The following is a 26,183-nucleotide window of genomic DNA, read 5'->3' as shown; positions in this document are numbered from 1 at the left end:
CATTTTAAGCAAAACTGAAGTGGTACTTTATTGGGTTTTAGAATTTGCTTATGCAATCTATTGTAAAAGTTTCAAAAAGGCTTATAGAAATATTTCCTATCAAGGGTAGCAAGCAAAATTTTGAAAACCATTCCTCAATCACACCTAAAAATCAAATACAGACTGCTATCATGTTAATACATCTAAAACTACATTTTACTAACAGACAGGAAGTGGAAGGAGTCAGGGAGCAACTTGAAGACACAGGCAGATAGCAAAACAACTCTCTCGCTAAAGAACAGCAGCAATGAAACTAAAATGGTGCCAGATTCCCTTGATAGTGAGTGAATGAGTGAGTGTCTTACAACTCATTGGTTTGAGCAGCAGATTAATTATCAAACTAATCCTGCAGTTTTCAGTAGCTGATTATGAAAGACCTTCTAAAACCTTTTAAAGATTCCTTGTACATTTTCTGGTCCACTCCACATAGCCTCAAAACTGTAGGCTGGCTTGGATTCTTATGTCAAAATTACACTAAACAAGTTCAAAAATAGTCCTTTCCAAACTGGTTAAAGAGATTGTTATTAGAATAGTTTGAGATTAAATTGATAAATATGTCACTATTGGGCTTTTTGAAGACAGCAATACTGAATAATACCAAACATCTAAATAGAGAGAGATTTAATGAAAGATAAACTATGTCTGCATTCCACAAGAAAAAAGAAAATGCCATTTAAGATAATTGACTAGACAAGATTTTAATATAGATTTATTCAGATTAATCAAATTGTCAAGTTCTATAGCAGCCAACCAAAAATGCAACTCTGTCTGCCTATCTATCCACATCAGTCATTCTTTTGCTAAGTTAGTCTTTAAAAGAAGTATTCTTTTCCTTTAAAAGACTTGTAGAAGATTCAAATTCCAAGTCACTTTGGGACCAAGTCTTCAGAATTGAGCCAGATCTGGTAAGAATTCTGTTCAAAGAGATGGAAAATGACCTTGGCTTTATATAATTTTTCCCCCAACTAGCCAACAACATTTATTTTAGTAAGGAAATCTAAGACCAAAGACATCTATAAAAGTTACTAATGGAGGAGCTCCCCTAACTTTCTTCTCAACTTCCATTTTTTTCTGCCTTCACATAGAAGTCGTACCCCTTCTCTGTTGAAATCTCTCTTACATATATGACCCTGATCATATCTACACTCAGAGTCTTCCTCGAAGTCACCCCTTTCTCTCTCCCATCTTTAGTTTTATTCTCTCCAGTGGATCTTTCCACTGAGCCTCCAAACTTTTAAAGATCTATCCCATTTAAAAGCAAAGAAATGCAATTTAAAACTTTCTGAAATTTCAACTAATAAATTGCTTCTGTTCACTTTATCCCAATGCTTCAGACTCTTATTTTTTATTATTGTGATACAATTGACATATAACATTGTGTTAGTTTAAGGTGTATAACATGTTATTTTGATATATTGCAATATGACTACTACTATAGCGTTAGCTAACATTTCTATCACATCGCATAATTATCATTTCATATCACCACTTAGTTTTTGTGATGACACCATTTAATATCTAGTCTCGTAGCAACTTTCAAACATACAATATACTATTGTTGACTATAATCGTGAAGCTGTGCATTAGATCTCTACAACTTATTCATCTTCTAATTGCAAGTTTGTATCCTATGACCAATATCTCCCCAATTCCCCCACCCCCAGCCTCTGGTAACCACCATTCTACTTTCCATTTCTAGGAGTTCGGCTTTTTCAGATTCCACATGTAAGTGATTTTGTACAATATCTATCTTTGTTTGACATCTCACTTTGCATAATGACCTCAAGGTCCATCCATGTTGTTGCAAATGGCAAGATTTCATTCTTTCTCACGCTTGAATAATATTCCACTGTGTGTGTGTGTGTGTGTGTGTGTGTGTGTGTGTGTATGAAATCTTCTTCATCCATCCATCTATCCATCTGTTGAGGAACACTTAGACTGTTTCCACATCTTGGTCATTATGAATAATGCCACAATACACATGTGAGTGCAGAGATATTTGAATATTCTGGTTTTATCTCTTTGATACACATCCAGAGTGGGATTGCTGTATCATATAGTAGTTGTATATTTAATTTTTTGAGGAACCTCCATACTGTTTTCCATAGTGGCTACACCAATTTGCATTCCAACTACCATTTCACAAGGGTTCCCTTTTCTCCATATACTCACCAGCATTTGTTGTCCGTTGTCTTTTTGATAACAGCCATCCCAACAGGTGTGAAGTGATGTCTCATTGTGGTTTTGATTTGCATTTCCCTAGTGATTAGTGATGTTGAGCATCTTTTCATATGCCTGTTGGCCATGTGTATGTCTTCTTTAGAAAACTGCTTTTCAGGTCCTCTGCCATTTTCTATTTGAATTATTTGCATTTTTTGCTAATAAGTTGTATGAGTTATTTTATATTTCAGATATTAACTCATAAGATACATGTTTTGCAAACATTTTCTCCCATTCAATAGGTTTCTTCTTCATTTTGTTGATGATTTTCTTTGCTGTTCAGAAAGTTTTTGGTTTGATGTATTCCCACTTGTTTACTTTTGCTTTTGTTGTCTTTGCTTTTGGAGTCAGATCCACAAAATCATTGCCAAGACTGATGTCAAGGAGCTTACCGACTGTGTTTTCTCCTAGAGTTTTATGGTTTCAGGTCTTACATGTCTGTAATCTACTTTGAGTTAAGTTTTGTGAATGGTGTAAGATAGTGATCCAGTTTCCTTCTTTTACATGTGGCTGTCTGGTTTTCCCAATACCTTTTCTTGAAGAGACTGTCCTTTTCCCCTTGAGTATTCTTGGCTTTCTTGTCAAATATTAGTTGACTTTATATGTGGGGAGTTATTTCTGGGCTTTCTATTGTGTTCCATTGGTCTGTGTCCATTTTTATGGTGGTTCCATACTGTTTTGATTGCTATAACTTTGTAATATAGTTGGAAATCTGAAAGTCTGGTGCGTCCATCTTTGTTCTTCTCAGGTTTACTTTGGCTATTTGGGGTCTTTTGTGGTTCCATACAAATTTTAGGACAATTTATTCTAGTTGTGTGAAAAATGCCATTGGAATTTTGATAGAGATTGCATTGAATCTGTAGATTACTTTGGGTAGTTTGGGCATTTTAACAATATTAATTCTTCTGATCCATGAAAACAGGGTATCCTTCCACTTGTTTGTGTCTTCAGTTTTTTTCATCAAAGTCTTATAGCTTTCATAGTACAGATATTTTACTTCCTTGGTTAAATTTATTCCTAGGTATTTTATTCTTTTTGATGCAATTGTAAATGGGATTCTTTTTAAATTTCTATTTCTGATAGTTTATTGTTACTGTGTAGAAATGCAACTGATTTTTTTATAGTGATTTTGTATCCTGCAACTTTACTTAATTCATTTATTAGTTCTAAATTTTTTGGTAAAGTCTTTAGGGTTTTCTAAATACAATGCCATGTCATCTGCAAATAGTAATAGTTTTACTTCTTGCTTTCTGACTTGGATGCCTTTTATTTCTTTTTCTTGCCTAATCGATCTGGCTAGGACTTCCAATACTATGTTGAATAAAAGTGGTGAGAATGGGCATCCTTTTCTTGTTCCTGATTTTAAAGGCAAGCTTTCAGCTTTTCACCATTGGGTATGATGTTAGCTGTAGGCTTGTCACATATGGCCTTTGTTAGTTCCCTCTATTCCCACTTCGTTAAGAGTTTTTCTCATAAATGGATATTGATTGTGGTAGAATTTTTAAACTTATACTATGTCTTATCTTATCTTACAACTAATCAGGACAGCTGCTAGAAACCTCCTTTGTGTTCCTGAGGGTGGCACTATAGCTCAGGTTTGTGGTTTCTCCCCTGCCCATAGATCCTGACCTGCTTTCTGTGCTCATTCCCTATCTACTAGAGTTGGAGCTTGCTGCTGCCCTTGGAGCCTCATAAAAAGCCAGAGCTCACATAAGGAGCTGGCCTCAGAGTGAGAGGGGGTGTGGTTTTGGAACTTGGGGTGTTCACAGGCCAGATAGTGGAATTCTCTGGTGAGGTTTTTCCTGCAGCTCATGGGCAGGCTTCCTGCTGGAGTCCAGAGCATGGTCAGCAGGAACCCTTTCATGCCTTCTGATATTCTTATCTGCCTCTTGCCTGATCTTAGAGGTCCCCCAGCCATGGAGGTCCCACCTCAACACTCTGGGTAATATAAGAGAGAAATTGGTTTCTCCGGTAGTGTCTGCACAGTTGGAGAAGCTGGGCACTCACTGCTTTCCCTTTCCCCACAGGAAAGATTGCCACCAGCTCCTTCAACCCTATGCCATGCTGCCTTGAGAGAGATATGGCTCTGGCAAAGTGCCTCTTACCCTCTCCAATGCATCCAAACTCATATTTTTTTCTCCATTGGAGTGTTGGCATTTCTCCTCTAGAAACCTAGACCTCTGCAAAGGCTTTCTTGTCTGTGGGTGTCTGCCCTACACTCAGCACTCTCCCAGTGTTCCCCTCCTGTGGTCATGAGGGGCTGAGTTCAGTTCACAGGCTCCTGCTGGTTCCTCAGACCATACCAAGTTCTGTCTGCCTATTACCCAATGCACAGATGGGCAACACTCCTCCTGGGTCCTTTGGTATATGGTGCTGGATCCTACAACTCCCACAGAGGCACTTTTGTTCATTGATGTATGCCAAACGTTATTTGTTTTAAAACGGGGGACAAAAAGGAGGAACATCTTATGCCATCATGATGCTAATATCACTCTCAATTCAGCCAGAAGTCTCAAAAGACACGTTTTCATGTCCACCTTTATTCTTTCATTGTTCATTCCCTCTAAATATTATAGAATTTGGTTTCTAAACTTATTTCTACCAAACAGCTTGATTGATCTTCTCTAATGACTTCCTAATCATCAATTTGTAGTCCTTTTCTCATTCCTCATCTCCTTTTGTATCTGTTTATTTGACACTTCCAGGTACTCTCTTCTTTGTTTCTCTTCCTCCACACTTCTGGTATATTCTCCAAAGCTATGTTTTTGACTTTCGCTCTACTTTCTCTTTGGAAAATCATATTCAACCAATATAATAATTATCATTTCTAAACGGAGAGCTCTCAAATCTGTATGTCCAGCCTGACTTCTTTATTAAACTCCAATATTTAATATTCAACTACTTACTAGATTTCTTGGCCTATTTGTTCTGGAGGTGGTTAAAATTCATCATGCCAAAATTTAAACCTCCTCAACCTTTGTTCTCTGGAACTCTTTGAATCACTATTCTCCTAATGACCCAGGTTTTAAATCTAAATGTTATCTCTCTATTGTTCTTTGAGCCTCTCACCTCATCAAACATACTGAGTTGTTCATTGATCTTCCCCAATTTTCTCAAACCCAGGTTTCCCTTCTTTTTGCCGCATTCAATAGCTCCTTCTTCAATGACTTGGCATATTAATCTTCTTCAGGCATAACTCTAAGTATTCACTTCCAGTTCAAAAACCTAAAATGGCTCTATACTACTCATAAAATAATGTGCAGACTCCAATGATCTGGCTTCAAAAAAATTTTATCATGCTATTTCAAGTAACTGTTCTGGAACATGAAAATATTTACTCCACGTCCATATCCTGCACTTCCTGTCTCTGTGTATTACAAGATGTTATTCACTCTGTCTAGAATTCCCTATGCCTGCCAGCTCCTCCATCCAGGCAGGTCTAGATTCTACTCATTCTTCAAGGGATTAGCTCAAATTCCATCCTTATTGTGAAATATTTCTTATTCTTCCAGCTGGAAGTAATCTCTTTTATGAAATCTTAGCTTATTTTTATCTTTATTTCATCTATGGCATTGGTCACTTTTGGCTTTGTACTATTGTTGTAATTTCAATGCAACTTTAATAAATATTTATGAAACACTTGCATGTACCATATACATTGGTAGATACTATGAATGCAAAATTGTATTAAACAGAGTTCAAATCCTCCAGCAGCCTCCACTCTAGTAAGTTTATAGACATTTCTTATCTTCCCTACCAGATGAAAACAAGAAAGCATTTTGGACATAACACAGTTACTTCCAAAAAGATGTTAAAAAGAAAAATAAGCTTATGAAAAAAATAATAATAACAAGAATATTAGGTGATCAGGAGAAACCAAAAAATGTTGTTTCCTTCAAGTCACCACCGCAAACAGAAAAGTTCTCAGAATATTCTATTACTTTGTACGCCCCAGTCTATACCAAATTTCACCAGTTCAGCTTTACTCTAACCTTTGTTCCCTCTCTTTTCCTCTTCTTCTCCAGTAACTAATTTTTTTAAATGAAATGAAAAGGAAAATTTTATAAGGAATGGCTTTGAAAGTTTCCAGGTGAGAGTAAATTGGGGTATAGCCCTAAATACAGACTTAGAAACAAAGAAGTATTTTTTAAAAGATTGGTCACAAATGGCCTGTCTAAAGAGACATGACGTTGATGTCAACATTCTCTACAGCAGTGGTTCTCAAATGTTAGTGTGCATCAGAAACATCCAAAGACCTTGGTTCAGTACAGTCAATGGGGCCCCACTCTCAGAATTTGATTCCGAAGGTCTGGAATCAGGCCCTAGAATTTACATTTTGATCAAGTGCTCAGATGATGCTGATACAGTTGTCCCAGGGACCACACCGTGAGAACCACTGCTCTACAGAGTTACTCTGCTCCAAGAATATTCTCAAAGTCTAAGAGCATCTAATTACTTACTTTTTTCATTTCTTTTGGGTTTTTAGAGAAGAGAAAACAGCCCTATATCATGATCGTCTTCTGGCTACTTTGATTTGAGGGCTTAGATCCCTACACCATGAGTTACTACTCATAATGATCAAATTAATAAACAATATTTTTGAAAGCTTGTGTTATCAAGCCCTTATGTAATAGATAACCACATTAATATAATAAAATCTATCAAATAAGTAATATTATGCCTACTTTAAAGATAAGAACTGTCACGCCACAGTAAGAAGCAGAGCCAAGATTCACACAGGGGTCGCGAGGTTTGATTCCCTTTTTACTATTTCTTTCAAGATAAGAAATTTGTAGAGACCACAGATACAATATTCCGGTGTCTGTCACACAATTTAATTAAACATATAATTAATCGATTAATACATTTTCTGAAGATGATCTTTGCTACAGTTTCTCAGAGACAAAATTATTAGGCCACCACGTCTCCTTTCCTTAACAAAGAGACTACCTCCTATTTTGTTACTGTTCCATTTCATCACTAATAGATAGTGAGCTCTTGGTGGGGACATGCGTTAGTCATTTTCATGTTTTCAGCAGTGAGCACATTTCCTGCCATACCATAGGTACCCAAGAATCATGGATTGAATTGAACTAAGCTTGAGTTGTCTCACATTTTATTGTCTAAATGCCAAGTCTTATCACATAATATCAGCAATGATTAGGTTTAAACACTCTTACCAAGATGCAAGCAATTTTGTAAAAATGACTGAAAAAATACATGATTTTATAGGGTATGTATGTTTTTAATCACTTCTTGGATCCAATCAATCAATAACACCATTTCCTAGGAATAATATAACAATAAAGAACAGGGATACTGGAGTAATATAATAGGACTCTAATACTCTTTCAACACTGCCTGCTCTATGCTCTGACTCTGAGGAAAGTTTATTACTAAGCAATAAATAAAGGGAAAAACAGACCTTATCTGTTTCCCCCCTCCCGCCACTCACACATAAAAAACAATCACCATCTTATTCTTTTTAAGAGGCAAAGATATCTACATTACTCATATTACATTCATAAGATTTCTATAAATGATGAGCAGAAAATTCTTGTCATATTTCCCTTTCCAAAGCGCTGCCCAGAGAAAGTAGTAAATTTGCCATTGGAAGTCACTAGGAAAACAAATAGAATTAAAATCTTGATTAAAGCCCAGATTTTAAAAAATCTGTGGCCGAACTCCAGGGCAAAAAAATGTATATACATGTGCATGAGTGTGTATATATATATATATAAAAAATTCAGGGGCATGACTGCCAAAGGAATTCAATTTAAAAGCTGGTGCTGACAGGAGACCAGCAGTGCGAGATCATAGGAAGCAAGAAAGCGTGTAATTAGATACTTGATCTGTGACATATTAAAAGTTAAGTCAAGATGATGTGAACCAAGTTATGGCACAGTTTGAAAGACCTACCATGAACCCGAGGGTGCAAACAAAAGGATCACCAGCCAAAGGACCCAAAGCAGCAAAGAAACTAAGACATGCTCTTGAAGCAGAATAACCTCCCCACTGGTGAGGATCTGGGGAGTCATCATGTCAACAACTACATCTGAGTACAAATAACCTTTATCAATATATAAATATTCTCTATATGCATACATATGTATGTTATGAAAGATGGTTTCCCTTTTTCTTTTTATGTCTGGCCTTAACACACCCAGAAGCCTCAAAAAATTGTAAATGCACAGAACAAAAATTGCCCTGTGCTTAGAACCTGATTTCTGTCATCATATAGCCAGGCACAATAACCATCAACTTCTAGGCTAGAAGCAAAAATCAATAACCTGAGCAGACACTAATCAAAGCACAGAACAAACTGCGGTGCTCTGTGATTCTGCAAGGCTCGGTGCTGGGGCTCAGTTGAATTACAAACCCAAGTCTGAAGCCAATATTTACACAGATTCTTTGCCCCAAAACATATCATTGCAGGGTGAATCTAAAAAGCACATTAAAAGCATTCAGTTTTCAGCAAATCATTGAGTGGAATTTAGTTACTCACCTGAGTACTAATAGCATTACTGGAGTTTTAAAAATGCTATGCCTAGCCTAATTTGTACCCAGGTCCTACTGCAAAACATATGAATGTTCCCAGAATCTAGGCACAAATCATGTATTTGCCAAAGAATTGGCTATTAAAGCATATATCCATGGTCAAGATGTAATTCACATGTAAAATAAGTTAAAAGGATGGGTGAAGAAGAAAGGAAATATTTCTTTTCTGTATTTGTTTTTGTTTTTTTTTTTCAGGAAGATTAGCCCTGAGCTAACATCTGCTGCCAATCCTCCTCTTTTTGCTGAGGAAGCCTGGCCCTGAGCTAACATCCATGCCCATCTTCCTCCACTTTATATGTGGGACACCTACCAATGCATGGCCTGCCAAGTGGTGCCATGTCCATACCCGGGATCCGAACTGGCGAACCCCGGGCCACCGAGAAGCAGAACGTGTGAACTTAACCGCTGCACCACCAGGCCGGCCCCCATAAAAGGAAATATTTCTGTCTCTTCATGTTTAGGTGCAACTGACATGACACTAACATTTTAAATTATGTACTCATCAAATATTAAACAAGTATTAAAGAAAAGAAGGAACTTGGAACAAAACAGGCTTAAATGTATTAGAATTTTTGCTCAGTTTTTAGCTCTGTGTTTTTAGCAGGTTTCTTACCCTCTCTGAGCTTCACTTTCCTAACCTCTAAATAGGATGTTGATATAAAATATGACATAACAGATATGAGATAACACATATAAAGGGCCTAATTCAATGTCTATCATATAGCAAATGCCTGATAAGTTGTCCCCGAAGTGGGATTTACCATGCAGCTAATAAAATGTTTGTTTGGGACCCCGTCTAAGATTCTGGGAGAAGCCTTAGTAATATGTGATTTTGTGATGTATGTCAACTTTTAATTTTTTAAATTTTGTTTTGATATATTATCTCATTGTAAATTTAACTTTAATACCTAACTTTGTCTTTATAAGATTGAATATATTACTTTTCTTAGAGAGCTTCCTAAATTGAAATTTAAGTCCCACAAAAGCTCTAACTACCTGCAATTAAGCACACAATTATTATAGTCATTATTAATAAAGAGAATCAATTAGTAAAACTAAAATTCAGTATAATTTGACATTTTTCCTAGCTCAAAGTAACTACAAAAGTTTACTTTAAAAAATAATAATGGAATCTGAGCTCACAATTAAGTATGTATAACTAGTTTTGTTTTTAAACTATTTACCATCAATAATGAGTTTGTATTTTGAGGACAATAACTCAGTGCCAATGGGAGTTGGAAGCCAAGTATGCTTTCAAGTTTGTTGTTTCCACTTCTTTTCTTGAATTAAGTCAGGTGTAATTTTGAAAATGTTAGCATACTGTCAAACCTCAGTGTATTGGGAGAAAGAAACCCGTATAGTTTTAACCTTATGAGATGGAGAACAGATGTCAGGAGGAAAGAGGCTGAGTTTAAGATACCAGATCCAACCCCAAAATTGTTGAGCCAGGTAGGACGTTTACAGAGGCCAAATGCCCAGAACCCAAACTACCAAATCAAAGCTTTAAGAATGAGCACAAGGGTCCAATTGCTTGTGTACAATTTACTCAAATACACAAGGGTAAGGTGAGAGAGAGTGAGAACATGTGTGTGGGAGAGAGTTAAACAGTGTGGGGGAAGCTGCCTGCCTTCTCCTGGGTGAGCCAATGCCTCAGAGGAGGGAGGTGGGAGGAGTGAATCTCCCCTTGCTTGATGTTTGATCCCAGAGCATTTCACACTGGGAGCATCTTGCAATCTAGTATCTTGAGATACAAAGAACACAACTTAATCTCATGTCACCTAAAGAAGCAGCTATCTTCCAGCCCTGGAGGAAAAAGCTGCCTGTGTGGGATTTACTGAATGAGAACATGCTGTACTGTGTGCTTGGCTTAAGGGATTGCATGAGTCATTTTCACTATAAACAATTTTGCTTTGCACTCTGGTTTAAGAAACAAGTCATTGATTAAAAAGTGATTCTACTATACCTCAAGATAGGATCACTTCCAATCCAGATTCTACAACTGAAATAGGAGGAAGTCAAGTATGTGTAGCAGGTACAAATTACCAGGTCATAACATTCAGATAGGCAAAACCAGTATGCCTCCATAGTTTTCTATAAATCAACTCAAAAATTCATTGTGCTTGATTTTAGTGAATTCTGATTAAAATTAGTCATTTCAAATTTAAGCTAGCCATTCAAGAGGTTCCTTTCCCTATCTTCCTTTTCCATGTTCCTGGGCTCTTATGTAGCTTAGTGGGGACTAGCAAGTGATGGTGGTGGGGATGGGGGAAGGCTGGTTATTGGTCAGCATCTGATCACTCGCTGACAATTCCACCTTCCTTGGTCTTTGGCATCTTATCCTCCCAGGCTGCCATCCACTGAGATCCACTATCCCATTGGTCATGGCCATCGTTCCACAAAATCTCTGTTCCCCTCTCCATGCAAAGAAGTCCCTTCTAATCAGCTATCCCTCTTTCATCCACTTCTCTTTCACTCTTGAGGCCATGGGATATTTTCATTCTTCCCCTGAATCTTTCTGGGGCCATAGGAAAATGTCGTGTAGAGCTGACTCAAGTCTGACCTGCCTACTCACGTCGCACCACCATTTCTACTCCACTGCTACTGCTCCAAGCTGATGCGCTGCAAGGGCAATCTCACATTTTGCTAGCTTTCTTGGGCTCCACCTTAGAAGCAAGCATAGGTCCTTCTTCCCGTTGAATAACAAACTTAAGTGGAAGGTATAAGAGGTTCTACCATCTGCCTCCACTTGAAACTAACGAGAGAAAACATAGCATAACCCACTCTTATCTCCGGGACTCAAACCCAAGAGTCACTCTGTTGTGCTTTTTTTTTTGGACTATTATGTCCCTAAGTTCAACTCAAAGAATCTTTGTCAAGATTGAGAAAAATGTACCAATTTTTTTCTTGGCCAAAACTTTATGCTCTGACCTCTTTGGTTTCTGCTTCTGAAAAATAAAAAAATCCAGCTCCTGCAATTCAAAATTCATCAATACTATTACCTTTGTCTTGAAGTTTGAAAATCGATTTCAAAATTAAAAGCTAAGCATTTGTTCATTTCTTTCACTCTGCATTTCTGCAATAACACCTCCACCCATGAGGGTAATAAGCCAAGGACGACTTTGCTACTCGGACAATGAGGTTCTGACTGAGGAAACATACCAGCTAAAGTGACACAATATCATCTTGACAATACTTATTAAGAAAAAAGCTACTTGAAGGAGAACGCCTTCTCAGATAGATGCTGAGGGGGAATTCTGCCTAATGGAAGAAGTTTCTTACAAATTTCTTACTTGGGCTTCTCCAGAAACCTTGCAAGAGATAGAGTAGGACTTAGAACTGCAGTGCTAACAGAGATCGCTGATGTGGCAAAGAAAAATGTGGGTGAATCTTACTGAATGTGTTTTCTTAAACTTGTTCAGATGTCAAAGTAACTGGAAGTCATGGAATTCTTTACAGAGCTATGGAACTTTTTGTTTGATAGAATTCAACTATTATAAATATCCTATTTTGAACATATTTGTGTAAATTAGGATCATATTTATGAGCAGGATCTCTCTCTCTCCTTGCCTCCCTCTCTCTCCCCAACTTTCTCTCTCCATAAATGTATAAAACAAGTAGTTATGGATATACAAGTCTGTAAGGAAGGAAATGACTAAAATATGTATGATCAATTTTATCCCATTCACATTCACTTGCAATTTCTTCATTCATTGTGTCTCTCATTTGCGGTACTGTATTCTGTAACAGTAGCAAACACCAAAGATTAAAAACAACAGCAGCAAATGGAAATAACTTGAAATTGGGAAAATTACGCCTGTGGAGTCTTCTTCCCCTAGAATCTGGAAAAGCATGCTGCTAATTATTTCTTGTTTTCTTGCTTTTCTATTGGAATCTATTCAGCTCAAGAAACATCAGTGTTTCATTGGGTCACAGTTTGAGAACAACCATGCAACTATCTGATACTTCTATATTAATTTATTCTCGTTCCATTGTGCAAAGATTTGGAAGCAAGAGTTTCCTATGACCAGTCTCTTCTATACAAAGGTTACAAATAGCGATTTTGAGACCCCAATGTAGTTCACATGTTATTATAAACAAAACTCTAATCTATGGCTTTTTGCAGATACAGGGCTACAGGGCAATAGGGTTTTGTTGTGGTTTTTTTTGGTATATGTGGGTTTTTTTAATGTCTATTTTTGTTTGTATTGGTTTTAAGTGAAAGACAGCCAACAACTATGAAGGAAATAGGATTTAGAAAAAATTCCATCGCGAGAGGATGTCTCCCAGCAGATCTTGGTACAGGCAATATTATATTTCCTGCTAAAACTCATTCAAAAAGCATTTCAGTTGTTCTCGTTACTTTAGAACACTTGGAAGGAGTCGCACAAAGAACTGTACCTCCTACAGCTCAGCTCCCCTTTACCAATCTGAGCAATGTAGATAGAAAAGAAGAGGCAGCAGAATTACAGTTGATACAATCCACGGAGTTCAGACAGAAAGCACTTGTCCCTTACAAGCTGAGCTTTGAACAATTGCAGGCAGACTTTTGCTCTCAATGAGCCCCAGATGTAGGACATAGAAGCAAACCATATGGGTGAGACAGAAACAGAACTAAGAAAAAAGAAGATTTAAAACAAACCAAGAGCCTGATAGAGACATCATTCTATGCACGCCCAGCGAGGGGCTTAACCAGGACCAAGGAAAGGGTTGATAAACAGTTTCCAACTGAAGAGCCAGTTCAGATTATGGAGTAGCAGTTGCCAGAGTGATGTTTTATGGATTTTGTTCCATGTAAGCTCCACATTTTGGCTCATGGCTGTCCATAGTGTCCATAGGTAGAAGAGCCATAAGGAGTAACACATGTCATGGACTTGCAATCCCAAGCTTAAAAAGTTACTGCAAGCAGCCTGCAACAAGAGCTGTCTTTAAGCCTCAGTTAACCGTAAATTGAATATTTTAAAGAGTGGATTTTAAGTTTCAGATAATTCTCTTGTTGATCTTGTAAAGAATCAAGTAAAGCCATGTGTTCAGACGTTGTTAAGAATTGTTGAGACATTGTTAAGGTGTGTGGAAGAGAAGGACACACAGGAAGCTGCAGTTACCATCCTGGATCACTGGCCGATTTACAGAAACGGCTCTATAACAGGGAGCGCTCCTATTGGAATAAGGCAAGTGCTGTCTTGTAAATTGTGTCTGAACAGAGTCTAAATGTATAAAAGTACCCCAAGAAAGTACCTGTAATTACATCCTTGAATTTAAGATATCACATTACTGATTTCAGAAATAGTAAACTATGTAACATTTATGTGGTAGTGGGGTTTTTTCTGAACCACTATAATTAGATAGACCAATTTTATAAAAAATTTTGATATCTTAAAACTGGGGAGGGGCCAGCCCAATAGCGCAGCAGTTAAGTGCACACGTTCTGCTTCTCCGCGGCCCGGGGTTCCCCAAATTGGATCCCAGGTGCGGACATGGCACCGCTTGGCAAAAGCCATGTGGTGGTAGGCGTCCCATGTATAAAGTAGAGGAAGATGGGCACGGATGGTAGCTCATAGCCAGTCTTCCTCAGCAAAAAGAGGAGAATTGGCAGACGTTAGCTCAGGGCTAATCTTCCTCAAAAAAAAAAAAAACAAAAACAAAAACTGGGGAAATATGACAGTAGTTTGATAATATCATCAAAACAATTGCCCTACATTTCTTTTGGGACCTTTTTTCCCCTAGTTTTATTGAGGTATAATTAGCATACCGCACTGTGTAAGATTAAGGTATAGTGCATAATGATTTGACTTACATATATTGTGAAATGGTTACCACAATAAATTTAGTTAACGTTCATTGTCTCATAGAGGAAAAAAAAAGAAAAGAAAAAGAAAATAGAAATTTTTGCTTTGTAGTGAGAACACTTAGGATCTACTTTCTTAACAACTTTCAAGTATACCATATAGCAGTATTAACTAAAGTGACCATGTTGTATGTTATATCTCTAGTACTTATTTATCTTATAACTGAAGTTTATACGTTTTGACCACCTTTGTCCCTTAACCCCTTAGCCAACCTCTGGAAACTACAGATCTGATCTCTTTTTTTACGAGGTTTTTTTTTTTTCCAGATTCCACATATAAGTGAGATTATACAATATTTATCTTTCTCTGTCTGACTTATTCCAATTATCTTAATGCCCTGAAGCTCCATCCATGTCATTGCAAATGGCAAGACTTCCTTTTTTATGGCTGAATAATATTCCATTGTGTGTGTGTGTGTGTGTGTGTGTGTGTGTATACCACAACTTTTTTATCCATTCATCCATCAATGGACACTTAGTTTGTTTCCATTATTGTAAATAATGCTGCTATGAACATGGGGATGCAAATATCTTTTTGAGTTAGTTTTCATTTTCTTTAGATAAATACTCAGAAGTAGAATTGCTCAATCATATGGTAGTTCTATTATTAATATTTTGAGGAACCTCTATACTGTTTTCCATAGTGGCTGTACCAATTTACAATTCCACCAACAGTGCACAAGGGTTCCCTTTTCTCCACATCCTTGCCAGCATTTGTTACCCCTTATCTTTTTAATGATAGTTATTCTAACAGGTGTGAAGTGACATCTCATTGTGGTTTGGATTTGCATTTCCCTGATTAGTGGTGTTGAGACCTTTTCATGCGCCTGTTGGCCATTTGTATATCTACTTTGGAAAAATATTCCAGGTATTCTATTTAGATCCTTTGCCCATTTTTTAATTGGATTATTTGTTTTTTTCTATTGAACTGTATGAGTTCTTTGTACACTTTGAATATTAACTCTTTATCAAATATATGGTTTACAAATATTTTTTCCCATTTGGTAGATTTTCTTTTTATGTTGTGCAAAGCCTTTTTAGTTTGATGTGGTCATACATCTTTATTTTTTATTTTGTTGCTTGTGCTTTAGGTGTCATATCCAAAAAGTCATTGCCAAGACCCATGTCAAGAAGCTTTTTTCAGTGTGTTCTGTGAGGAGTTGCGTGGTTTTAGGTCTCACATTTAAGTCCTTAATCCATTTTGAGTTAACTTTTGTGAGTGGTATAAGATAGTGGGAAAAATCCACGAATGAGAGGTCAGACAACTTGGAGCTTATTTCTGAGTCTGTGTTATCTGACTTCAAACTTCCAATAAGTTTTTACTAGATTAAGTTTATATGCCCTTCCAACTCTAATATTCTTCAGTTTTTCTCAGTACACTTCAAAATACCCACAATAAGAGCAGTTGTATAGTTTAAATCTTTTATAATTCAAAAAATAAATGTATAAATTATCAAAGATTGAATTCTACTTAACATAATCTTAATGCTAGGTATATATCTTTTTCATATTCAACTTTTAAAATTGGCCATCTAATCATATAGGAGTTTTTCTCAGATACAGTTTGCTCTTAACTAATTACCTCTTTAATCAATCAGGTTAAATAAGCTAAAACTTATTTTTTTGGGTATTTGAGACTTGATTAAGCATGAGCTACCACAAATACTTCACAAAAATTGGTGAGATTTAAATTTCTTTCTTTTTAGGTAAAAATAAAGTAGGTACATAGTGTCGTCATAGATTGATCATTGCTATTGAAGCCATTTTATATTCAAATCAAGAATCTGTTCAAGTAGAAACAGAAATAAATATGAGAATATATTCACTATACATAAGAAAACACAGAATATTTCTGGAGCATTTAGCAAAGCTAATACCCAAATGTGAAGTTTACAGGTATATCCCAATGTGCTCATCATAGACTACAGCAATAGCTTAGTTTCTAATCTCTGAAAGATATTAAACAGTTAAGCACCAATTAGTGGGAAAAAAATCATTAATAAAATAGAAGCACACATTGTTATTTGGAGAGGCTTGTATTTATTGCTTCCTGTGAGAGTTCCAAGAGGACTAACGAAAGTACAAATATTGGCATGGGGCACACCGCTTCTTTGCCTGCTTTTAAGAGACGTCTGTAACAAAGTTTATGGTACCAAATTCTTAAAGAGCATGAAACATAGACCTCTAGTGAAGTGACTTTACCAGTTGGCAAGGTTTCGCTCTCACCAATGACCATTTCAGAAAAAACATTACAGCAACATTGGCACAACACAGATGGCACAATCTCCATAATATTTTCATTCCCAACACAAACGGTTATATTTGGAAAATATTAGTAATGTCCCAAAAAAGTCTCTTTAAAGACATTACAAAATTATGGGTCAGTTCAATAACAGGGGAATGCTTAAAAGAATTATGAATGGATATTATAGTCACAAAGAATTTAATAACATGGGGAAAATATCAGGATATCATGTCAGTGACTAAGCATAATACAAAGCTGTATATATAGTTCAATGTCCACCATATATAATGTCCAAAAATATGAATACTAAAAATGCTAAAGAAGGAAAACTTTTTAAAAGGAAATATACTAAAAATCATTCGTGGTTCTCTCTTAGAGTAACCTCGGGTATTTTCTTAATTCTTTGCTATACTTTTAAAATTATCTTTAATATTCATAAAAAGGGAAGACAGCTAAGTATATAATACAAAACTTAAAAATCTTTTATCATGACAGAAATAAATAGCCAGAATTATTAGAAATAAAAATGAAACCATTTAAATGGGGGAAAAAAGTATCTCCATGCTCAATTTAGATAAGTGAGATGGAATCAATTCCAGATTAGAAAAATTAGGGTTTTTTCCTTAAATCAACAATTAGCTGAGCAGAGAAAAATCTCTTTACTCAAAATGCTTTTTTCCCCCCAATAATAATCAATGAGAGACAGGAGTCATTGTCTATTCTCAGAATCGGAGTTTTAGTCTTTTCCTTTATCTGGACTTTGTTTCCTTCTACAGATTCCTACTACTTGGTTTGTATTTGTGTTATTGAATCCTGTGTCATCTGCTCTGTGCTGACGAACGTTTGAGGCCATGTCGTAAACAGTTCTATTATGAGACACCACAGCATAGTTGTTAGGAGGACAAGTCTTGAGTCAGGCACCTGTGTTCAAATCTTGCCTTCGGAACACTGGCCAGTTCCTTAACTTCTCTCTCTTTCAGTTTCCTCATCTGTAGAATGGAGATTATAACCTCAAAGAGTTTTAAGATAATTAAAGGGATAATTCTTGTAAAGCTGTTGATATCCCTCCTACCCCATCCCAAACCACACAGTCCTCCCATCTCATTTCACACCAATTCAGTCTTTCCATTTGCTCAGGCCCAAGTCTTTGAAGTCATTCTAATCTCTCCTTTCTCTTAGACCCCACATCCAATCTGTCAGCAAATTCTGCTGTCACTACCTTCAAAATAAATGCAGGCTTGGGGCTGGCCCAATGGCCAAGTGGTTATGTTCACATGTTCCACTTCGGTGGCCCAGTTTCGACAGTTTGGATCCTGGCTGTGGACCTACGCATCACTCTTCAAGCCATGCTGTGACAGCATGCCACGTAGAAGAGCTACGATGACTTACAACTAGGATATACAACTATGTACTGGGGAACGACGATTGGCGACAGATGTTAGCTCAGGTGATCTTCCTCACCAAAAAAAAAAAAAAAAAAGTACAAAATGACTCCTTCTCACAAAGATTGAGTCACTAAATGAATCTCATTATATGAACTAAAAATGCTGAATAGGAATCTCGATTTAGTAAATGGCTTTCTTGTTCTATAATTTTTGTAACCTCGTTGCTCAACCCCTTTGTTTGTCATTAAAAGCATGATCATAGCACAGTACCTAATAATATCAACAGTGGAATCAGATGGTCTTAATGGGATGCATCTGTAATGCATTTTGAGCTCCTTACAAGACACATTATAAATAACAAGTATTTATGAGTTAAAGACTAAATAGATAAATACAAGCAGTCAAGAAGCATTTAATAACAGAACAAACAGCTTATTCCCTGTACCAAAATGCTTTTTCCATCATATTATAACCCTCCTCAAGCCAGGCCTCAACATAGCTAAGGGAAAACAGGTTTGTGCAATCCTCAAGGTTCATTACACGTGCGTAGGTACAAGACAAATTAATAGCCAGGAAGATGGCAAATCCTACATACATACAATATATATGGCAGAACCATACATATTGTCATCAACACAGATTTGCTGAACAGTTATTATGCCTCTCACATAGATTGCACCTAATTATCCAAATTGTATCTACATACATATACAGCCCTACAGATAATGAAATTTTTATCAAAATGTTTTTCACTTGCACTTAAAGTGTTTTGACAAAGAGAAGGTTGCCAGATTTAGCAAATTAAATACAGGATGCCTAGTTAAATCTGAGTTTTAGACAAACAATGAATTTTTTTTTAGTTTATATATGTCTCCAATAGTGTGTGGGACATACACACACTAAAAAATTATTCACTGTTTATCTAAAATTCAAATTATATAGTTGTCTTCTATTTTCTCTGACAATCTTAAGCTCAGGTCAAAGTAACATGACTGTCATGGGAGTTGACATCGGTGTAACTGTGTTAACTGAAGTTTTGGTCCAGGCAGCAAAACACAAAAGCCAAAGTGAGGACCAGACAAAGTGCAGAATTCACAAATAAAATCTGCAAAAACTGGTTCTACACTTCTTGGGCCACTCAGTCAGATTAAGAATATAAAAAGGGGCCTTGGCATTCAGAGAATGAAAAGGATACTATGGAAAAAGTTGGGCTTGAGCCCCACCTCCATTCCCCATGGGGAAAGGAGAGGAGTTTGTCACCCCTCATTTCAAGGCAGGTAAAGGCTTCAGCCAGAGCCCCTGGAAGGCCTGAGTTTCTCCATAGTTGGAGGAGGCCACAGACTGAGAACGTTAAAGTGGCCTATTTCAGGATAATAAAGAGAGGACAAAGCTATGTTTGCAAAGGAACTATACTCCCACTAGTAAAAGTTACAGAATGTTTGATTCCCATGGACCCAATGTGACCCTGAGGGGAAAGGGCTGGTCTGGAGCATAAAGGGACATGGATGCAGCATCAAAATGGAGGATGTCTCAACACCAGGGCTGAGGGCAGAAGGAGAGACTACTCATGCTGACAGCTGCCACTACAAAGGGCTACTGGGGGTCTTCAAGAAGCCACAGGAAAAAGTATCAGCTGCAAACACCCGCCAGGACCAGAGTGAGAAGCCAGTTTATGAAGATACCAGTCACAAGCCAGGAAAGAACATCCCTTTCCTCTTTCCCCTTCTTCCCGCCTCCCGCTTCAACTGTGGCATGGCCCAAAACCACCACTTGAGAAGTCCAAGTCCAGGAAAGTTACTGATAAATTCTCCTCCTCAAATGCCGCAGCCTACCATCTACAGGCCTGGGCCTCTCCATCTGGATTAAAAATCAAAATGCTAATTAATATCTCACACTGGATTATTTTTTAAATTTTGCATTGAGACTGGATCTTATTTCCTAAAGTAACTGCATACTGTAAGAGTGAGGAGAAACATTTTGGGATCTGCTAAGTTTTAATCTGATGGACAGAGAAAAACTTTCCTCAACTAAATAAATTTTAAAGGAGCAATAGTAGATAAAAATGAAACTGTTAAGATACATCCAATGATTCATGTGTATTCATATATTGGTTATATTGGGACAGAGATTAAAATGGAGCCCTCTCTGTGAAAAGCTGGTTGGCTAGAACAGCTTTCAAGATAAATCCACCTGTGTCCACCTCTCCATCATACTGATTAACCAAGAAAAACACTACAAGCTACTCTCCTGGCCACTTTTGGCATGCTGCTCTTCTTTTGATGGCCAAATACAAACCCAGTTTTGATTCCAGAAGCCTATATACTATATTATGCATTTAAGAACCTCTCATTGAACACTTTTTTTACTTCTTATACTCAGCAAGAATGTGAAGGGACTACACGTAAGAATATTTTTAAATGTGTCTATGTTTTGACCTAGGGAAGGTTTTCCTTTGAGTCAGTTTGCAGTTTTCTCTCCAAAGACTTCATTCATTTATGATTCTTTTTCATTTTTTGTGATGGTTTCATCCAGCTCTCAAGGATTCCCAGGTTTCTTTCTGCAAGAAAAGGATTAACCTCCAGAAACTGAGAACAAGAAAGACATATAAACATATCTGGAATCAATAACAAAATCTACTGCAATAATGTATAACATAAGAAACTCGTGACACAGCCAAAACATGGTGCTAGCCAAACATTGCACAATGCTGAAGGCAGCAGTCGAGTTTGAAAATGAAAAAAGTAGATAGTGTCGGCGTAGACAGAATGTACAAATTCCTGTAATATGAATATCTTATTGGGAATGCAAAAAAAGAGAAAAAAGCAAAAATGTAGTGACCTGATCTATTACATATGTCTATCATCTAAAATTTTCAAATGTCCACAATGCATAGAAGGAGCTATATATTTTCTTTACTATTATCTTTTGTCATAAAGAATAACTAATACCTCATTTGGAAAAGAAGGGAAAGGGGTACTTTTGTTTTTTTGAGGAAGATTAGCCCTGCGCTAACATCTGCTGTAAATCTTCCTCTTTTTGCTGAGGAAGACTGGCCCTGAGCTAACATCTGTGCCCATCTTCCTCTACTTTATATGTGGGACATCTGCCACAGCATGGCTTAAGTGGTGTGTAGGTCCGCACCCGGGATCTGAAATGGCAAACCCCAAGCCGCCAAAGCGGAACATGAAAACTTAACCACTGTGCCACCGGGCTGGCCCCAAGGGGTACTTTTTAACAAAAGCAAAATTGTATATAGTATCTTGTGAGTCTATCAGTGTAATTTGGATTTATTTATCCAAAAGCATTACTTATTTTGGTTTTTCTAATCTTTTATCTTTTTTATTGAGTTATAATTGATACATAACATTGTATTAGTTTTAGGTGTACTACAGAATGATTTGATATATGTACATATTGCAAAATGATTACCACAGTAAGTTTGGTTAACATCGGTCACAATGCATAGTTACAATTTCTTTTTGTTTTGATGAGAACTTTAAGATCTACTCTCTAGGCATCTTTCAAATATACAATATAGTATTGTTAACTACAGCCACCACGTTGTACATTACATCCTCAGGACTTCATTATTTTATAGCTGGAAGCTTGTACCTTTGGATCACCTCTACCCATTTCACCCACCCCTGATCCCTCACCTCTGGCAACCACCAATCTGTTCTATCTGTGAGCTCGTTCTTTCCCTTTTTTAGATTCCAAATATTAGTTATACCGTATAGTTTCGTCTTTCTCTGTCTGACTTATTTCACTTAGCATAATGCCCTCAAGGTCCATCCATGTCACAAATGGCTGGATTTTTTTCTTTAAAATATACTAAAACCCTAGTTTTAGGGCAATACCCAAGAAATTCTGTTTATTAGCTTTTAAACATTTCTAAAAAGCTATGCACTAATAGCAACCAGTCCTTCAGAAGAAATTTAAAAAGAAAAATAAAAAATATCACGTTAATTGGTCCCAAATTAGAAGGCCTGGCTGCCATCTCTAACTCGAATCCCGGTTCAAGTAGCTGCATAGAAATGTGAGAGAATCTGCCACATACACACACCTTTGCTTATGAACCATAAACAGTTTTGAAAAGAAGCATTCATGCCAATGAATAATTCCACCTCGGAGCTACAGTCTAGAAGAGTCTGTAATCTAAAACACGTTTGTCCATAATTTCTCCTCACTTCCCACTTTCACCCTTTCCCATTATACTATTAGTTTTTTCAGCGGAATAAGCAAGATGGATGCAATATAACCAAAGATTTCAGTTAAATCAGCTGGTCCATGCAGGTTAATCACAACAAAGCTTTTGAATCAATTGATTTGTAGTAAACTCAGCTCTGCCACATACTCAGAACATTTATTTATTTTAGGTTGCATTATGAGCTTCACTTTGAAAGCTACTCCTATAGCAGCTACAATAGAACATTAAATTACATTTTAAGTGTTGGGACTTTCCATTGGTCTTAATGACAAGGGGCTTAAGGGGCTCAGGCTTGTTTATTACAGTTTCTCTTTCTTTCTGATGATTAAATTTACACTATTGTTACTGCATATAACTTAATTTTTTCATTCAAAACATATTCATAAACAAACTTGAAAATCCAAACAAGTAGGAACAAAGAGGGGAAAATCATCAATTTTCTTACCAGTTCCTTCAACTATTTCTTCTAACGGTTTTGTTCTTTTGTCTTATAAGCCTTTGACAAAAAATATGTGTTCTTAAAAAGCAAATGTACATCTCAACAACAAAAAAACATCAACTCAATTAAAAAATGGGCAAAAGATCTGAACAGAGATTTCTCCAAAGAAGATATACGGATGGCCAACAGGCGTATGAAAAGATGCTCAACATCATTAGCTATCAGGGAAATGCAAATCAAAACTACAATGAGATATCACCTCACTCTGGTCAGAATGGCTATAATTAACAAGACAGGAAACAAGTGTTGGAGAGGATGTGGAGAGAAGGGAACACTTGTATAGAGCTAGTGGGAGTGCAAACTGGTACAGCCACTATGGAAAGCAGTATGGAGTATCCTCAGAAAATTATGAATAGGTCTACCATATGATCCAGCTATCCTACTGCTGGATATTTATCCAAAGAACTTGAAAACACAAATGTGTAAAGATACATGCACCCCTATGTTCATTGCAGCATTATACACGATAGCCAAGAGTTGGAAGCAACCTAGGTGCCCATCAGGGGACAAATGGATAAAGAAGATGTGGTATTTATACACAACGGAATACTACTCAGCCATAAGAAATGATGAAATCCAGCCATTTGTGGCAACATGGATGGACCTTGAGGGTATTATGCTAAGTGAAATAAGTCAAATACCATGTGATCTCACTCATAAGTAGAAGATAAAAACAACGACAAACAAACACATAGCAAGATAGATTGGATTGGTGGTTACCATAGGGGAAGGGGGGAGAGTAAAAGGGGTGACTATGTTCACATGTGAGGTGATGGACTATAATTAGTTTTTAGGTGGTGAACATGATGTAATCTACACAGAATTCAAAATATATTACAATGTACATCTGAAAGCTATATAACGTTATAATCCAATGTTGCTGCAATAAAGAAAAAAGTAAATGTAATTGTGTTTATGGTTTTATATCTTACTCTTCTCGGTTAACATTATTTCATTAGCATTTTCCATGTTCTTACATAATCTTTATAAATATTTTTACTGGTGAGTAATGTTTTAATGAGTGAATATAACACGGGTTTATTTAATTCTTTCCTTATGATTGGACATTCTGTTTCCACTTTTTGACAATTATTAATGATGATCCTATGAACTTCTTTGAACGTAAAGCTCTTTTCTATATATGGGATTATTTTATTATGGTAGATTCTTAGGGGTGGAATTACTGTTCAGAGGAACATCAGATTTCTTAAGACTCTTCATACATATTGATAAATTGCTGTAAGGCCAAACCAATTAACTCTGCCACCAGCAATAACTGAAGCATTCTATCATACACCTACTAGAATTTTCATCCCAGGCTTACTAGCATCTTTGCTAAATTGATTGGTGAAGAATTGGATCTCATTATAGTTTTTAGTACATTTTTTAAAAATCAGAGACATATATGCACATAAAGACTTAAAAACCTTATAAGGCGTTTTATGAAAAATAATCCTCCAAGACCTTCCCTCTCCGCAAACACACACGGACAATTTCCTACTCCCCAGAGGCAGAACGTGTTCTAGCCATTGTCACTGCCTTTTTTGACTATGAGACCACAGGTTTAAAGGCCTGGAGCAACATGACATCTCTCCCTCTCTATTCTGATTACTTATCCTTCAGGTGAGGTGATCCAACTTGGCATGACAGGGAGGTGAAGGAGTGTCCTTATGTTGGTATGCTAAAATGCCCCACTCATAAGGTCAGGATATTAAACGACTTTGTCTTGTTTCTTGCCCTGTAACTTATTTCATTCAATAGTCTAGCCCTGGACCACTCTGTTGACCTTATTCCAACAACCCAGCAACCCACAAGAATAATGACAGGCGTCAATTGTTCTTACTTAGCTCTGCTCATGGAGATGATTTTCTCCATCTTCAACAGTCCAGATGCATTCAGTTAGTTACAGGGTCAATTACTGCTGCCTTCCTCTCAAGAGGACCTTGTAGGTATTGGTCCACTCCGTCGCCTGCCTGCCTTTGCTCTTCCAGGGTGAAGTTCTCAAAAGCAGAGCTCGCATCACAATGAGGAAATGCAAGAGGCTGGGGTGGGAGGGGAGTTCTGACCTCTATTAATCTCTGGTGTGACATTACTATCACTTTCTGGTGTGATCCTGGGCAAGGTTGCTAATCTCTCTGTGATTCAATTTTCTTGCCTGAAAAATAGAAAGAATAACAGGACCTACCTCATAGGGCTGTTGTCTTGATTAAATGGGCTGGTGTGTGTGTAAGTGGGTGTGTAGCACTTATAATGTGTGTATAGCACTTAGAAAATGAGGGTCTCCACATAAAGCACCATATATGTGCAAGCTATAACTATAATTTTATTCCTCTTGATTCCTGAGATCTGAAATGAAAATCTTAGCTCCTACTTTATGATTTCCTGCTATAGATGTTTCAACAATTTAACTAATACTTCCAAGCATGGCGCAGAATTTGGCTACTTTTTGTTCTATTCTTATTCTCACACCAGGCCTCCTCAGGGATTCAGCACAATAGTTTTCTGTGCTTTGTCACATACTTACTATTAAAGTATTCTTACTGGCATTGTAAGTTCTGAGACGTATCCACTTGGATTTTTCTCAGGGCTGTTAAATTCATAAATGAATTTGGGGAGATTGACAACTATACAATAGTTAATCTTCCCAGCTTCCATTACACGTCCTTCCATTTTTTTAGAACCACTGTATATAAGATAAGGAATTTGTTACTGGGACTGAGTCTTATGCAATTATGAGAGCTGGCTGAACAGCGTCTGTAAGGCTGCTACCTTTCATGTGATGCTAGAGCTTGAAGTCTGTGGTGGGAAATCAGGCAATGAAGATGGATGTAGCATGGGGAAGAGCAAGGACAAGCTGGAACTCCCAAGTAGGAGCTAGAACCCATGAAGAAAGAACAAAACCCATGTCAATTCTCACCACTTGTGATCGTCATAATGTGGGTATCCTATGCAGAAACTTGGTGTCTTTCATCATGGAGTAAACACACACCTGCCAGGAGTAGCAGAGTTGAAAAAGGACCCAGGGAAATGTGGTGAAAGTGCAGACTCAGCTACTGTCCCACACCAAGGTTTGAGACAACACCACTATGTGCAAACTACAAAATGGCTCCTGTTTAACTACCACTTCCCAAATAGCCTAGAAAAATGTCGCTAGCAGCCCATTCTAACTGGAAATATGCAGGAAA

At 37.1% G+C, this 26,183-nt stretch overlaps 1 long non-coding RNA gene across 1 annotated transcript; it reads right to left on the bottom strand.

Moving 5' to 3' along the window:
• Positions 1-20,700: 20,700 nt before the first annotated feature.
• LOC111775094 (uncharacterized) lies at positions 20,701-24,980 on the bottom strand. The gene is made up of 2 exons (XR_002810594.2): positions 24,842-24,980; positions 20,701-20,849 (listed from the first exon to the last, which is right to left on the bottom strand). It is a non-coding gene; the product is annotated as an uncharacterized lncRNA (long non-coding RNA).
• Between the last annotated feature and the right edge of the window lie 1,203 nt (positions 24,981-26,183).

The sequence above is a fragment of the Equus caballus genome, chromosome 9, assembly GCF_041296265.1.
Source record: "Equus caballus isolate H_3958 breed thoroughbred chromosome 9, TB-T2T, whole genome shotgun sequence".
Classification (NCBI taxonomy): domain Eukaryota; kingdom Metazoa; phylum Chordata; class Mammalia; order Perissodactyla; family Equidae; genus Equus; species Equus caballus.
This window is presented reverse-complemented; position numbering and strand designations above follow the sequence as displayed.